This window comes from Prinia subflava, chromosome 5 (assembly GCF_021018805.1).
Source record: "Prinia subflava isolate CZ2003 ecotype Zambia chromosome 5, Cam_Psub_1.2, whole genome shotgun sequence".
NCBI classification, from domain to species: Eukaryota; Metazoa; Chordata; class Aves; order Passeriformes; family Cisticolidae; genus Prinia; species Prinia subflava.
The window spans coordinates 55,622,560-55,639,100 of NC_086251.1; the positions used below are offsets into that span (position 1 = coordinate 55,622,560).

Below are 16,541 nucleotides of genomic sequence, written 5' to 3' on the forward strand. Positions count from 1 at the left end.
GAGGATATCAATGTAACCTGGACTACTCTGCTGAGCCAGGATCTGTCTCACCTTTGGTTTACACAGGAGCTCCACCTGCAAGCCTGTTGGTGCTGAAATGCACAAATGGTGCTGTTTGTAGAACAGACACCATGAGAGGATGACACAGACAAACATGGGAAAGGAGCCTGCTTTCTCACTCTCCTTGGCAGCAGGTTGAAGAGCAAGTGCATATTTTATGGTGATTCAGCATCTGACTACCTAAAGAAGAAAATAAATCAGTATTTCTAATGCTGTTTCCCTTATGTCTTTTTAATCTTTTAAAGAAGGTGCAGTGCTGAAAGCTTTACTGTAAAGATTGGTGTCATCTGTAAATGAAAACTGATTGTTCTCATAAAATAAAAGCCTGCTATTTTTACAGGGTTTAGAAAGGAGAATTAAATAGTTCCCACGAAAAATTCAGATGGGGCATAATATTAAAGGGTATTTTGTCAATGGAAGTAATGTTGATGCAGATCAACATCTGGGATAAATTTTCAGCTTGGCTGAAGGTCTCATGCTTTATCAATATACTTTGGTCTATGCATTAAACCCCTCAGAGACCTGCTCTGAAACCCAGAGATTTCACGGTGCTCTGTGTCAGGTCAACCTGAGAACAGAAACAGAAAGGGACATGTATCAAACATAAATCAAAAGTGGCATCAATACTTACAAGAACTCCTGGTTTGCAAGCACTGACACCTCCCTTTCCACCCCACTGATTAAAATAAGCTCATACAGGCATGGATAAGAAGAACTAAAACTGAAATATTGAACTCTCCTTTCCTATTAGCTGGCAAGAGGGGATGGAGAGTTTGCCTCAGAGATGTCTGCAGCTCAGCCCCTGCAGAAGGCTGAATACCAGGACACAGTTGAAGAGTTGCTCTGCAGAGGTGTTTCTCCAGTGACTGTGGTGGTGAACACAGATGAAGCTCCTGAGTTTCAATGAAATTGTGTGAGATTTCTTCAGGCCTGAATGTGGCCCTGAGCACCCTTCAGGCAGCAGAACATGCTCACCATCACCACAACACTGACTCAGGCCCACAGCACACAAATTCTACATTTTTAGCCTTAAATGGCTAAAACTCAGTGAAGTTCAAAAGCAATTCATATGCATTATGTACAACAAAATGACTGGTTTATACCATTATGTTTTGATTTCCTCAGGAAAACTAGGACAATTAAAGGCAGGAAGGAAGATCATAAATTTGAAAGAAGATATGGAGATCACCACTCACCTGAATAGGAAGTTTTAATAGTCTACCATTGACTCATCACAATTTGGAAACAGTTTAGCTTACACTTTTACTCTTGCTTACAGAACACAGAATAGATATGACACTTAAGAATTAAAATAGACTTATGGTAATCTATGCCAAAACAGTTTAAATAGCTGTATTAGTTTTAATTATATGTGTTAGCCTTTCATGGTGTAGGAGTACAGTGAATAATAGCTAGTTTTGGGAACCATCATGTGAAAATGAAGAGTTAGTCTTCAGCCTTTCAGCCACAATAAATTCTCCATCACAAAACTTGCTTGCTTACTAAACCACTCAGCCTCTAACACATTGCCCACACCTAGACAGATAAATCTGGCTCTTTAAACCAGAGAGACAGATACATGTAATATCTAGTTAATTGTGCTCCATAACTGCAGTTTTCTGTATTAGTCTTCCTTTGTACAAAAGAATATGTTGGGACTGATGAAATGAATATAAACATCAATAATGTGTAAGTCCTTAATAAAGGTGAGGTGCTCCACTGTGCCAGAGGTTGTGCATCTTTATATTGAATCTTCTCTCTGTCTCTTCCCATTATTTAATAGATAAAATAGATGAAGTGTGGAGAAAAGTAATATTATCCTTATCTCCTGATAGTGAGCTGTAATACATAGGAGGATTGAGTAACTTTGTGGAAATCTGCGCTATGACCAGGAACTCACCCTGGACTACTTGTCCCATCATCTCAACCAGGAGCCTGCCCTTCCTCTCATTTAGTAACACCAAAATGGAGTGCAATTTGAAGATTGCACTTGAAATGTTTTCATTGAAGCATTTCCTTTGAAAAAATTCCTTTGAAAATTTCAATTTCCTTTAAAATTAACTTTGGCTCCTTGATTACAAGTCTCAAATCCAACAATTGTTCACATATCTGCATATTCACATTGTGATTGTTTCTCTGAAACAATACTTAGGCAAGCGCTACATTGCCCAGTCAGAGTAGGAGCACTGGAGACTTGGAACACCCCTTAAAAACTATTTTCAACAGCTTGTTGCACATGTATGGCTTTCCCCTGACAACCAGGCTCAAAAAGCAGGTAATTCAGCTGGCATTTGGGCAAGATGGTGCCTTACTGTGGCTTCTGTGCAGCCACCACACGCTGCTGAAACCGGCACAGCAACCGCAGAGGAGCAGATCCCAAATGTTTTGATAGACAGAGCCCCATAAGCATCAAGGTGGAAACTCGGCAGCCCACAGACAGCCATGACTTCAGCAGCTGCCCAAACCTGTATCCAAGCATCAACCCACACGAGTCAAGTGGTGGGAGGGAGTTTCTCATGCCCTTCCTCCAGAGCTTCCTCTGGTGTGATGCTGTGTGGTTCTAAGGTGCCTTCACCCTCCCAAACTTGTGGGTGGATTTCACAACCCTTACAGTAGCAAAAGCCTCTCCATATTATCTTCTACTTGACTATTTTCAAAGACCAACATCTGCACTTAGCACAGGGAACACCATCGACTGGCACTTAGTTGCAATAAATCACATTGCCGTAAAGGCTGTTGCTTGAATTAAAACAAAGACAAAATCAGGGAGTATTCAGGGAAGACAGTTGACTCTTTACAGTTAACTGGTAAATCAATTTTTTAATTTACCAGTTAATTGTAAACTAAGTTGAGCCTAAGTTGAGGCTTACTGAGTAACAGTTACTGTTAGTCTTAGTTTTCTATCTGACCACCTTCCAAATGCTTCAGCACTAAATCTACCCTTTATTAAACTAGGAATGTATAAAGCTGTTTCTTGCTACTAGCATAATCAGTCAAATGTAGGCAAACAGTCAAACAAAGAAGAAAAAAACTTCACCTCAGTGAGAAAACCTCCAACAATGTCTTCCATATGGGATTTTTTTGCTTTCTAAGTGCTTTACAATAGGCACTATCACCATCCCTATCTTATAAGTATGTAAGAAAAAGGCATGTTTAAGCCAAAGTTCATCCAGCAGGTCAAAGGCAGAGCAGGCTTTCTAAGGCCCAGTTTAGCATGTTCTCTAGGCCAAACCTCCTTCCACTGAGAAGAATTGCTGGGAATTCCTTAGCCTGCCGTGGGCAGCACTGCCAGAGCTGTGAGGTGAAGAGCTGCCACCTGTGATAAAGATTGGATAAGAGGGAGGAATGTCTTTGCTGGGGGCAAATTCAAGAGTGGAGGGCCTGCTGCTGGAGAGCACATCCTGATGTGGGCTCCTCAAAGCCTCCTGTTAATAAGGGCTTAGAGGTGACGTGTTGCTCTCGTTTTAAGGTCACTGGAATTTGATCTTGCTCTCCTTGTGTTAACTCCTCCTTTGACCCAGACCCTAAAACTCCACCCTTACAACACCAAATAAAACCCCATGACCCTGCCCCTGCAGGCTGCTCCATCTTCCTCTTCATCTTCCTCTCCCTCCCTGGTCCTGGGGGAAATAAAAATGGATTCTCGAGCTTAACAAAACTGAGGCTTGTCTTGTCTGTTTTCCTGCTGGTGGCTGTGCCTCTCTGGACACCATGGTCACTGCTGCCCCACGACACTACGTGTGTGAAAACAAAGAATTTCCTAGCTGGACACGCACATTTTGAGATTTCTGGATCATAATTTGCGCTGTGAATCCCAGCTGGAGGTCAGTGGGCAGACAACACAGAGAAGAGGGAACACTGGTGGATCAAGTGGTCCAGCAGTTTTCTAAGGAAATCAGTGGAATTCCCATTAAGTCTTCTCATATTTTCCAGACTGCTTGGTATTTTCAAGTGTGGCTTTAATCTCCTGTCTGTGGTAAAAATCTAGTTGAGGTTGTGAGCTAACAGGAGTTAAGTCCTTGATGTATGGCAGTGTAGCATATCTTTCTCACAGTTCCCACTCTGGAGAGCTATGATACTACACCATGGATATCAAAAAGAAGGTGAGATTAATCTCTCTGCTGGCCCACATTAATTAGTCTCCTAGAAAAAGAAACAAATAGCACCACTGCAAAGGACCTCTGCAATCCTTGTTATGGGACTGAGCTTCTCCATGTGATAATTCATGTCCTTTTCTTTGCCTGCCTGGTGTTTGCCTTGCCAGTCTCTGTCTGTGCACATCTGGAGTATTTAACCCTGTGCCACTGGGATTTTCCACCTCCTCTGCAGTGATATTCTTTCCACTATCATTTCCCCCCCAGTATTCAAGCCCTGATGATTTTGCTTTCATTTTGAAGTCTAGTGGCTCAAGGAACATTGCCAAAAATGTGACTGTAAACATGCTATGATCCCAGAGGCAGCAAGATGTTGACTCCAAGGAGGTGGAGAACCAAACACAGGACCTGAGTGAATGGTGGTTTTATACCTATTCTTCCCTACAATGGAGACATTTCCAAGCCAATTCTGCTGGAGATCCAAGTCATGAGGCCATTATCCCCTTCACAGTCTGAAAGTGGCCACGTGTGTAGCCCCCACCATGGCTTACTGATGAGTCTTGGTTCTCTCTCCCACCCAGCAGCATTCTTTCATGGTAAGGTTTGCTTCTGTATCTGACTATACCCTGCTGCCTTCCTTTGGTTTTTGTTGTTTTGGGTTTTTTTTCTTTTCCAGGCTGTGTATGTGTTTATTTGCTTTGATGTTCCTAGTAAATAGGTCATTCCTTCCACCCTCTTGTCTATACCAGTTAATCTATACCATTACCTGTTTGCCTGCACTCTTTTCAGAAGGCCCTGCCTCAAGTGGTATTCCTATTAGCACTTCAAAAGAGGATTGATCTGGGTGTTTTTAATGAATTATCAGCTGTAGCTTTCTATCAAATTAGCATCCAAGGAGCTCTTCTGGATTTCTCCTCTCCACAGCCTCTGGGATTACTGCTTTGACCTCTCCTTAGTGAGCAATGTTACCCTGTGGATGTTTCTGCACTTAGATTTGTTCAATTTCTTGCTATTCCCACTATGTCCCACTCTTCATTTATTGAAATCCCTTTAGGATGGTGCTTCTAATAAATTATTTGCAATTCACACTCCAGCTGAGTGTTATCTTTGAATTTGATTGATGTATTTTTCTTCTCCTTCCTCAGTGCTACTGCAGATGAATATAATGTCCAACTCAGCAGGAGTCCCTGAGGAGCCCAACATGGCAATATTTATAAGCATACTCCACTTTCTATTGTAGAGGCTGATTTTAATCTCTCATTGTTATTCTCTGTATCCACCCTACATGTTTCTTGTAATGCTTTGGGCCAAGTCCAGCCACTGTTCAAGTCAACTGTGTCTGCATGGAATCCTTTAGGGATGGATCAGCTTCTAAGAGAACATTATGTCTGAAGAAAGTGGGTAAAATTACTTACTGAAATCAAGAACCTTTCTGCAGAAGAGTTCTCTGTAAAACCAGTTTTCTTGTCAGCCAGTGAAACCCTTAAGGGTAAATTTACCAAGTGACTCAAGAGACCATATCCCTTCTTCCTCCCACCAGCGTGTCCCACCACGCTGTACACTCATCCCACATGATGGATAAGCAGCTGCTTATCCTTCACTCTCCCCACCCAACACTTCCCACTCCACGTGGTTTTCCTCCTCCCATCAACACTGGGAGTATAATCTGTCTGTAGAGTCTATCACTGGGGTGCAACTGCTCCCCTGAGCGTGACCTCTCTCTGTGTGTGACACATTTCTGTTTTGTTCCTCCTGCAGAACAGCTAATAGTGCTTTCTGATTATTAGAGACCAAGTTTCACCTGGAAAGGATGCCAAGTTAATTGATCTGTAATTCCCCTCTTGGAAAAGAAGCGTGATGTTTTCCCTCTGCCAGTCACCAGGGCTTCCTCAGTTCTCCAGGAGCGCTTGAATATAATGGATAATGGGCCTAAGAGTTTTTCAGCTAATTCCTTTAATACCCTTGGGTTTGTACCATCTGGCCCTTTGTGCCGATTTGAATGCATTGTGCTCTTTTTATTTCTTTGCTGTTTCTGTAATGATTTTGCTAACTCCTGGATCTCAGTTCCTTGGCTTTCCTGTGATTGCTCATTGCACACAATGTTTTTAAAGTAATTCTAGAAAACTGGAATAGGTGATCTTTTTTCAGCTCACTGTATCCATGGCAGAAATTAACTTGCTTTTTAAATTAACCTTTCATCAAGAAGCATTGTGTCTCAAAACTTTGAGCTGAGATTATTACCTTTTATCCTATCCTGGCAAGGCTGCATCTACAGGACATTTCCTGCTATTTGAAAGAGAAAGGCATTCAAGAGAATTTTCTTTAAGAGCCTGTATCCAAGTTTTGTTTGTCAATAATGGTAGGGAATTTTTCCTTCTTTCTATTATATCCTATTTTCTCTTTCTTCAAGTGCATTTGTGTGACCCTGCTTACATCCTGCAGATGCTTGTAGACTCAAGTCTGCTGTTTTCTTATCTCTTTTCCAGGTGAGATCTAAGCACGACCTTATGAATCAAACCCACTCCAAATGATCTGATCATGTCTCTACTCTCCTTTGAGGCCGCTGACTTTGCAGTGTATGGCCTTGAGATGCCAAGGAATTAACAGCAACCTTCCAGCCATATCTAAGACAGGCAGATTAGGGTGATGCCCACTGAGGATGGCAAGGAATTTCGCAATGCCAGCTGGCTGCCAGAAGTTACACAAAGATTTTCCTCCTATATAACTTCCCAGCTTTCCTTTACATGGCTGCTTCTGAGGGTCCTTTGGGGATGTTTTTCCCTGAGTGATGGTAGCCCATATTGTTCCACTTTCATGATGTTATTTCCTGGCTACATTGCTAATCTCTGTAGGTGCCACAGGGTAAATTCTCTGTTCAATTGCACTAGATCTCCTCCCATTTCAGCATCAACACCATCTTACTTTACTGTGAATTTTCCCTGCTTACTTGCATGTGACTTACTTTCATTTTTCTCCAAACTTTTCTTTCTATTATCCACTATTCTTTCCAGAATATTTTCCACTTTCAATGGCTTTTATAGGATTTTCTTTTCCTTTTTTAAAAACAAATGGTTTTTTTTTCCTCTTTCTACACAGACATATTAAACATGACAGGTTTATTCCTGTCTACCTCTAATACATAGTGTCCCTGAAATAGGTAGACAGCAATGGGTCTACACACATGCTGAAAGATGGAATAAAAGGTGAGTAAAATTCATTAGATGAAGCAGCTCAAGTGGGCAGCACAATGACCAGGGCATGGTCACAGGCATGGTTTTGATTTGAATGTGAATCATTCCCTGTACAATCCACAGAGCTTGGGAGAGGACAATCTCCTTCTCGCCTGCATTTAGGTGGCACCAGATGAGGGCAGTTGTGGCTGCCTTCCCTCCACCCTGACTTTGGAAGATTTTAGTGACATGGACCCCAGAGCTCCAGTCCTCTGGCACCTCCAGCAAGGTGCTGCCTGGATAAGGACGAGTCCATGCCTGTCAAAATGCTGGATGGGAAGCAGAGCAGGATAGGACACTCGATAACTTCCCTGAGCCTTCAGGCTACAGAGGAAAAATGACCCCCTTTTTCTTTGCAGAGACAATAAACAAAAGGCTGCATTAAAACCTTTGTTTGCAGGAGATCGTGAAGATTTCAGGATACCATACTCCCCTGCAGGAGGAGGGATTAAGAGGGTTACAGAACAGATTTACAAGCCCTGGAGAGAGTAAGTATCCAACGGAAATCTTTGGCAATCCCCTTCCCTTCCTCTTCTGCATCTCACCCTGGCTTCTGGTAACACTTAGAACAAAACCACCAGCTCTTGCTTGTTTTAATGTGTTCTCTGTTTTACCCCGAACCCAAATGAAACATCAAAGGTCTGGCTCAAGCATTTCCAAGTAAAAATAGCTCTAAGGCCAATATATTTAAGGGCCTTGAATGATATCTCTGAAATAAGTCATCCGAAGACCATGAGAGGGGAATGGTGTTGTTTGTCATGTGTGGTGCTGATAGTGGGCAGTACTGACATGTAAAGAGCAATGGGTGATACTGCAAAACAAAAGGAAGGTGAGAAAAGGGGCATGAAGACTGCATTGCACTGCATTGTGGAAGAAGACCAAAGTATATTTAAGATAAAAGCCGGTTTCAGACTGCCTTTCTTTTCTTTCCAATCTGATCCTTCTTCTCTCTTCTGAGAAATTTAGATTTGAACGTGTCTTTCTTGGTACAGGAGAGAATGATGAATCTTGGTACATCCTTGGTACAAGCGGGTATAACCCTCTCTCTCCCACAAAATGCTACAATTTGTTTATAACCATTCAAGACTCATTTATTCCCTGTGACATGCCCATTTTTGAGGTAAGATGAATCAAGGCTATGGAGGCATCAGGCACATCCCATGTAGTCCTTTTGAATCAGCCTTTTGTCTCCATTGACCTGTGTTTGAATAAAGCACTGTGCTTTTATTCTCTGTTACTACAAACTTCTGTCCTAAATTCCTTTGCTTCACAAGTAAACAACATTTTCTCTTTCCATCTTCTGGCAACAAGGTGAATGCACCTTTGCAGTCATTAATCCATACTATGGATTCATATCTGCAGTCTCTCACTGAAACTTGGGCAAGGACAGTTTGAGCCACTGTGATACCAATACCAGCTGGGGTTTTCTGGAATAGATCAGTGTAAGTCCTGTCTTCATTTGACCTGATGTTTTTTACCACCATTTTCCAGCAAATGGTTCCCAAATCCAACATTTCTAATTAGGTTTTCTCAGATATGATGGAGGTATATCATCTTGGGATGTAAACACAGGGTATTCCACAGATTCCTGCCTGTCCTGGCCTGTCTTGGCAGACAATTTCTGAAATCCCTCGAGTCATGAAGGAGGCTTTATTTACCAGGAAGACACTCGAAAGAAGTAGGAAAGTATACTCGATTTTAAGCACACACATCCTTCAAAGGCTGCTGTGTAGACAAACCCACTAAAGTGAATCCTTGTGGCTCACCAGTGAGGGAAATGAATGTGTCCATACAGAGCACATGCAGGTTTCAAACCTCTGTCTGTGAGCAGTGCAGCTGAGTCCTGTTACCTGAACCAGAGAAAAGGACAATAATGCATCAAAATCAGCCACATACACAAGGGACAAGTGCTGGAGGGTGTGAAAAAGCCCCAGCCTTATGGCCCTCAAGGCTGCTCAGTTAACATGAGGGCTGCTGCAGTCATTTAAGCAGGATGAACAAGACACAAAGGGCCTGTTGGCGTTGGATGCTGAGGCAGTGTTTAAGACATCCCTGACTCACAGCTCACAAGCCAGGACTCGTTTTGCAAGTTCAGTCCCTGTTCAGATAGGATCAGGGAATGTCTCTGGGCTGGATTGTGAAGGAAGCAGTCTTGCCAAATATGCTCTGCCCACAGCACCGTCCAGACCCGTCAGATGATATTTCTTCTAATTTTACTAATGTATGCTTGGCCCCAGTTCCACGCTACCTGAGGCTACAGCTGTAATAAAAACACAGCACACATGCTGTGGGTGGGTGCATGCAGCTGGTGGGAGTTGAGGCACGTGAAAGTGAAAAACACAACCCTTTCTTAATTGCAGGAGAGGAACCAAGAAATAATACCCTGCTGAATCCTTTCCTTCTCCCTGTCTCTGTGGCACACCCTCACCCATGGCTCTGTCTGTCTCTGGAGAGGATGACAGCAGGTTTCCTCCGTGCAGAGACTGTTGCATACCTGAGCAATGCTGAGATTTTCAGGCAGCAGTGGGTCTTGTATTGCCACACACAGCTTGTGTTCGGGCGTGGCTCCTACCTCAGGATCATCCCACGTACCCACCTTGTGGGCTGTGCTGGTGGATGGGGTGTGGGTGATCCAATCCCTACCTGAGGATGAAACCATCACGCTGCTTGCTGTGGTCATGGAAGACATGCACTCCTGGAATGGAGTGAAAGAACCCTGGGCATGCATTTGTCTCCTGCCCATGAACTGATTCCATGAACCCTTCTGGTGGAGGTGGGTTGGGCTGCAGCTCTGGACTGGGTGAAAATCTCACTAAGCATCTCATGGGTTTAGAGAGTCTGACTTCTTCAAGCCACCAGCCCTCATGAACTTCTAAAATCACTGCTGTGTCTGCAGAGGAGAAATTAAAACAGAGGCCCCAGTGAAGGCAAGGACTTTTGAGGAAAAGAAAAGCTAGCCCCAGGGAAGGGGCAGGGAGGAAGTCCTTGGTGCAGTCCTTGTTTCTGCTTTCAGGATGTAAGCACAAGCACAAGAGAGAGAGTCCCTCAGAGGAGCAGAACATATTGAGGTCCTGATACCATCCTCAGCACTGAAACTAGCCAACCACCACAGCTCTTGATCTCCCTGCCACAACGTCCCACCATCATGTACCCCTGATATCACTTGTTAGGGGCCACCTTGTTCTCTGACAGCCATTCCTACTGAAATCTCTTGTAGAAAGAATCAGCATGGGTTAGAGAAACCCATAGGTAGTATTGAGAAGGCAGTTTATGTACTGGGAAATTTGGGATTTTTATGGACTTGCAAAAGTTTCAAGCTTCTGCCATTAGTCCGAATTCTTTTTTTCTGAGCTTACAGTGAACACTGCAGATATTAAGAATACTTTCAGTCTAAAAATTTGTATTCACCACACATAGCACAATCTATTTGTGTGGACTTTCAACAACAGCATTTTATTTACTGGCAGCATTTTTTGTTGGTTGATATTTCGCAGCTCCACCTGCTGATGCCCAACCCTGCAGGATGATATGCAAGTAAAGATGATGCAAGAAATAGAAAATGGTCACTTCCTTTTTCCACTTCTTCTGATTCATTTCACACACTTGGTATATTAATGATTGTTTTTTTCACTGGTCTGTGCTGTCTCAGATGCCTTAAAAACCCTTGCTCAAGCAATGTACTGTCACATCAGAAGGAGTTTCTTTTCCTTGCTCTCCAGGGGAACCTCCACCCTTCTCTAGGAAAAACACATGAGATGCTAAGGCTTAAAATTTATGGAGCCTGATTCAAAAGCCAGGATGTCTCCTGGTCTCAAGAGAAGGGAAATGACCCTTGGCTTATTTTGCAGTCACTCCTTTTCAGAGAAGGAAGTGCTAATAAGCGCTCACTTGAGGCACAACAGCTTAGCACAAATGGAGGCCAAAAAGCAGACACATAATTGCTGTGAGTGGGAACAGAGGAGCCAAGAGGAACACGTGAGAAGTTTCCCTTGTGAGCAGTGCTCTGGGAGTGATGCACATCAGCAGTCACAGTGCTGTCTGGGATGGGAGCTACCCAACACCCAGGATTGCCCCAGGGATCCTGCTTCCCCTCCCAAAGCAGCTCACTTGGAGCTGGGGATGGGTCCATGGTTGCAGCATGGGACAGGAAACAGGAAGGAGAGACAGCACTGGGAAAAGGAAATGCCTGAAAAACTTCCTAGGTGTTGGTAGCAATTCCTTATGGAGAGAGTCCATTGCATGCTCTGCAGATACGTGAGCAGTTTGAAAACAGCTCTGAAAACCCATCCTGTCACCCAGGGGAAATCTCAAATGGATTTCAAGGCACAGCACCCTCAGGCTCTCAGGAGGCCTCCTGGAAGAATATCAGGGCATTTGCTTCCACTGCACCCAGCACCTTCCCCTTGAGGTGAGCCTTGCCACAGCCTCCCTAGTGGGGACATCTCCTCGGCTGTGACACCTGAGTGACCCACACTGGTTTCCCCTCCACACACCCCAAGAGTGACCATGCTCAAGGCCCCACAGAGCACCAACCACAAAACAACATGAACACCATGATGCAGCTGGAAACCAGAAAGGGCTGTTAGTTTGTCTTACCTGGCTTGGCAGTCACAGACCACTGGACTCCACATGAGTACTGCATCCAGAGACTTGGTCACACAAAATGTCTTGATCCTCTCAAGACTGTAATGTCTCAGTCAGAATCTGGGAATGGAATGGACTGGTCTTCAGCAGTGGCAGAAAGGGGCTTGGGTGAGTTGTGCCTCTGTGACACCACCAGGCAACCTGCAACTCACTACTGTAGAGGATGGCAAAATGAATCAAGATTCTTCTTCTCTGGTCTGAGGATAAAAACAGTTTTGAACCTCAAACAGAGTCTTCACTTTGACCCTCAGCAACTTAGAGTCTAAAGGGGATGTGGAAACACTGCCATGTACAACTGTTGCACCACTTTTCTTGTTACACTTCCACTTATTGCTCAAGAACAGTCCACAGCCCTTTTGGCCAGGACTTGCCAGTGTTTGTGACTAAAGGTTCAGCATGACAGTGGCTAACACCCTTATTAGTAACTTTTAATAGTTCTCAGACAATGGGTAAAATTAACTTAAGTAGTTTCCTAAAGACTTGATGCACAAAGGTTTGTGCATGCCCTTTGGATACTATAAACAGCTTATAAGAAAATTGGTTATGAGTAAATCTAGGAGTCCCAGGCAAAAAATTCTTCTGTGTTCCTCATTTCTGTGGCCTTTTCTTGCTGTTACAAAGTGTCAGAAGGTTATTTACTGTCACAGATGCATAAAAACACACAATCCCACCTGATTTTTCAGAGATGATGCTCCTTTCTAATGTCCTCATCTTGGAAGAGAGAGGGAATGGCAGCACCTCAGCCTCTCCCCAACAAGCAATTAATGAATCAACAGTGGGGATTATTCTGCTGTATTTAGCATTGGTGCAGCCTCACCTTGAGAACTGTGTGATGTTCTGGGCCCCAGATTTAAGGAAGTTGTTCACGTAGTTGAATGCATCCAGAGAAGGGCTGGTCAAAGGGCTGGAAAGAATGTCCTGTGAGGAACAGCTGGGGATTTTGGGCTTTTCCAGTTTGGAGAATAGGAAGCTGAAGAGTGAACTCATTGCTCTCTGCAGCTCCCTGAGGAGGGGAAGAGGAGGAGGAGGTGCTGATCCCTTCTCCCTGGGATCCAGTGATAGGGCACATGGGAACGGTTCAAAGCTGCTCCAGAAGAAATTCACTCCTGACATTACAAACTATTTCTTTACTAGGAGGATAGTCAAACATTGGAACAGGATTCCTTTGAGAGGTGGTTGATGCCCCCAGGCTGTCAGTGTTTCAAGAGACATTTGGACAAGGCCCTTGACAACATGCTGTAACTCCTGATCAGCCTGAGGTGGTCAGGCACTTGAACTGGACGATCATCATTGGTCCATTCCAACTGAAATAGTTCTATTCTATTCTATTCTATTCTATTCTATTCTATTCTATTCTATTCTATTCTATTCTATTCTATTCTATTCTATTCCATTCCATTCCATTCCATTCCATTCCATTCCATTCCATTCCATTCCATTCCATTCCATTCCATTCCCCTTGGCTTAGCATTCAGCTGCTGGCAAAGGCCCCTTCTTGTCTTCCACATGGGCCACAAAGTCTGGCTTTGCTGGGTTGACAAACTGAGTCCAAAAGAAAGAACTGCTTGGTGATTGTGCTTTGGGAGTCCAGGCTGCCAGCTCAGCCACCCACGCTCGGACTCTGTCCAGGGAAAATGACACCTGGGCATTTCCAGTAAGCCCAGCATCCTTTCACTGGCTGCTGCTGGGAACTCCCCACTGAATCATCCAACCCTCTGCAGACATACACGCATTTCCTTCTGTTTCCTTCTGGAGAAACCAATCTGTGTGCACCCTCTGAGAGCGTGGGAGGTCTGACAAGCAGGGCCAGTCAGCCAGGTATCAGACAGGCAGGAGTGTGTTTCCAGGAACATTTTCAGATTTTCAAACTTTCAAATTTTTCAAAACTTTTAAAGTGAAAGTCTGACATTTTGTACGTATTGGGAACTGGAAGTAACCTGAACCTTTAGAGGGAAGTGGTAAATGAGCAAAAATTATACTTTTAGAGTGCACCTACTCCTGCAGGAGCTGTGAGCTTGTATTACTGTCATATTCTGAAGATTCAGCCACGTGTGTGATAACCACATTGAGGAAAATTGCAGCTGGCTTTCATCTCCCTAATGTCCAGGAAGAGGGAGAGTAGGAATTGGATCAGAGGGCAGAGTATTCCCCACACCATGCAAGTTTGCCCTGTTGCACACACACACTTCACAGAAGAGCAGTGCCAGTAGCTGGATCAAAGCACATAATGCAGAAATATATCCTTCCTTGTTACAGCAAAGTGGGAAGGTGAGGTGTCAGTGCACTCCGTACTGCAGGGTTGGGTTTGCCAGGCTTCATGCTCTTTGCTTGTGTTGCACCCTCATTAGCAAGAATCAAAAGTGCCTCCAGTTCCCCTTGTTCAGCTCTCTTCCAGGTGGAATCACCCACCCACTGTGGTTAAATCACTTCTCAACCTTCTGTCTGACCAGCAAAGAGCATCCTGGCCCCCAAAGCTCATTTTTCATCTGCAGCCTGACTTCACTGATCCTCCTTTACACCCTCTGATGTCTTCATGTCCCCTCACTGCCCCAGCACAAGGCACTCTGGTAAGAGATGTGAGTTGCTTTCCTGATTGCACGTCACTCCACCTTCCACCCTTCTGTGAAAGAGCCAGACATTTCTTGTCACACCTCTGCACAGGAAGCATCTCTAGACATTGCTGGCACCACTCCCCCAAGCAGCCTTCCATCCTGTGGGCAGGCCCAGGGTTTGTCTGAGATGGAGAGCTTGCAGCCCTGCCAGGCTTCCCAGGTAGCATGTGCCAGAGCATATGGAGTTTAAGCACTCAGAAATGTAAAGAACAGGCTGACTATCCCTCCCCCTCGCCAGCCAAGTTCTGCACATGTTCCCCAGTAAAATTTCCAAATGAGGTCAAGGCATTCAGCTCATTATCATCACAGAGTTCCCCCACCAGACTGAAGGGTGTCCTGACAGATGACAAACACTCCATCTACGCAGTGTGGATCACCAAAATCCACCACTGCAGCACAGCTGCTTTGGACTGGAACACAACAGGTCTCTCAAGCCAGGAGTGTTACACAAGCATTGCCTAGAAAGGAGAAAATCAGCAAAACTTCCCTAGTTTAAATCACAGCAGAAAATTAAGTAAATTAAAAGTGGGCTTAGCCAGTGACATTCAGACTCCAACAGCTGGGAACGGAAGGTCCTGGTGGTTCTAGTGGCCACAAGCCACCAGGAAATGAAAAGCAGCTTTCTCTTTGGGAGTCTGGGGGCCAGCAACACCATGGCCCCTAACAGCACTGAATTAGTCCTAGGTTGACCCTACCTGACAGAACTTCCTGCAACATCTGGATATTCTTTGGATGTCTCTGCCAAGTTGCAGCTCGTTCCCAGCCTGCTGAGGTCATGAGACCTAAAAACACACATCTGCCTGGGAGCTGGCAGCCTCAAAGGACAGAACTGGACTGAGAGCTTGGCTATCCCTTTGCCAGCAATCCCGTGGGCACAGACTGGGCACAGGCTGCTGGGACTGGTCCAGACTTCACTGGCAGCATCAGCCCCACGCTGGCCATGGCAAAGTGGCTTGGAGGTGAGCAGGTCCTGTCCCCATCCCTGACAGCTCTGCCCGGGGGGTGACACACACACAGCAGCCTGTGTCCAATCAAGCTCCAACAGGATCCACTCTGGGGAGGGATTTGCCCTTCCTTACCCAAGCTGACTGTGCAGGATGGTGAGTCATGGCACCTGGGGGCAGCTGGGTGAACAGGGCTCCCTGGGACAGATGTGCCTCTGTCCATCCAGCACAGTTCCCTACTCAGCCTTGGGCCAAGCTTGCCCACAAACTAACTCTGGAAGAATTTTCCCTGTCTCTTGTGCAAACTCCCACCCAAGCAGAGCGCTTTCCTATGGATTCAATTAAAATTTCGGTGTCCTCTGCAAACCACAGGGCATCTGCATCGTAACATAAAATCAGATCTGGTTTGAAAGAATACCATCCTGTGTCAGGGAGGCCCTACAGGGCACAGGGATGATAAGGACATGAGCAAATGCCTGGCAGTGATGGGTGGTGGTGTCTGGCAGAGCTGACTGAGATGTCCACGCTGGCGGTGGCACAGTGGGTGACAGGCACTGCAGTGGCACAGCTGCCTGAGCTGAGCTGCGATCCTGAATAAGAAAGCAAAGCCCTGGTTTGGTGTTTTTGTGCATGTGGAGGGTGTGTGCCGTGGAGCCAGAGTGTCTGGGGCAGCCGTGGCCGGAGGAAGCCGCCGCGGCCGCTGGCGCAGGAGGAAGTCGGCGAGTGCTGGGTTTTGCTGGAGAGCAGGGGAGGTGGAGGGGGAGTGGGAGAGGGGAGCCCAGCCTAGGAAAAGGCACGGAAGGAAGAGGCTTGGACAGTGCTCTGCTGATGCGGACACAGAGGAGAGGGCTGGGAATGGAGCTTGTCCCTACAGGAGGCTTTGAGAGGTGTGGGAGAAAGGGCTGAGGTGCGAAGATGCAGGGACTGGAAGGAGCAGGAGGACACAGCTGGGTGAGG

General features: G+C 45.2%; 1 long non-coding RNA gene across 1 annotated transcript; it reads left to right on the forward strand.

Moving 5' to 3' along the window:
* Positions 1-5,947: 5,947 nt before the first annotated feature.
* On the forward strand, positions 5,948-7,861 carry LOC134550635 (uncharacterized). The gene is made up of 3 exons (XR_010080384.1): positions 5,948-6,120; positions 6,641-7,357; positions 7,785-7,861. It is a non-coding gene; the product is annotated as an uncharacterized LOC134550635 (long non-coding RNA).
* The last annotated feature ends 8,680 nt before the right edge of the window (positions 7,862-16,541 follow it).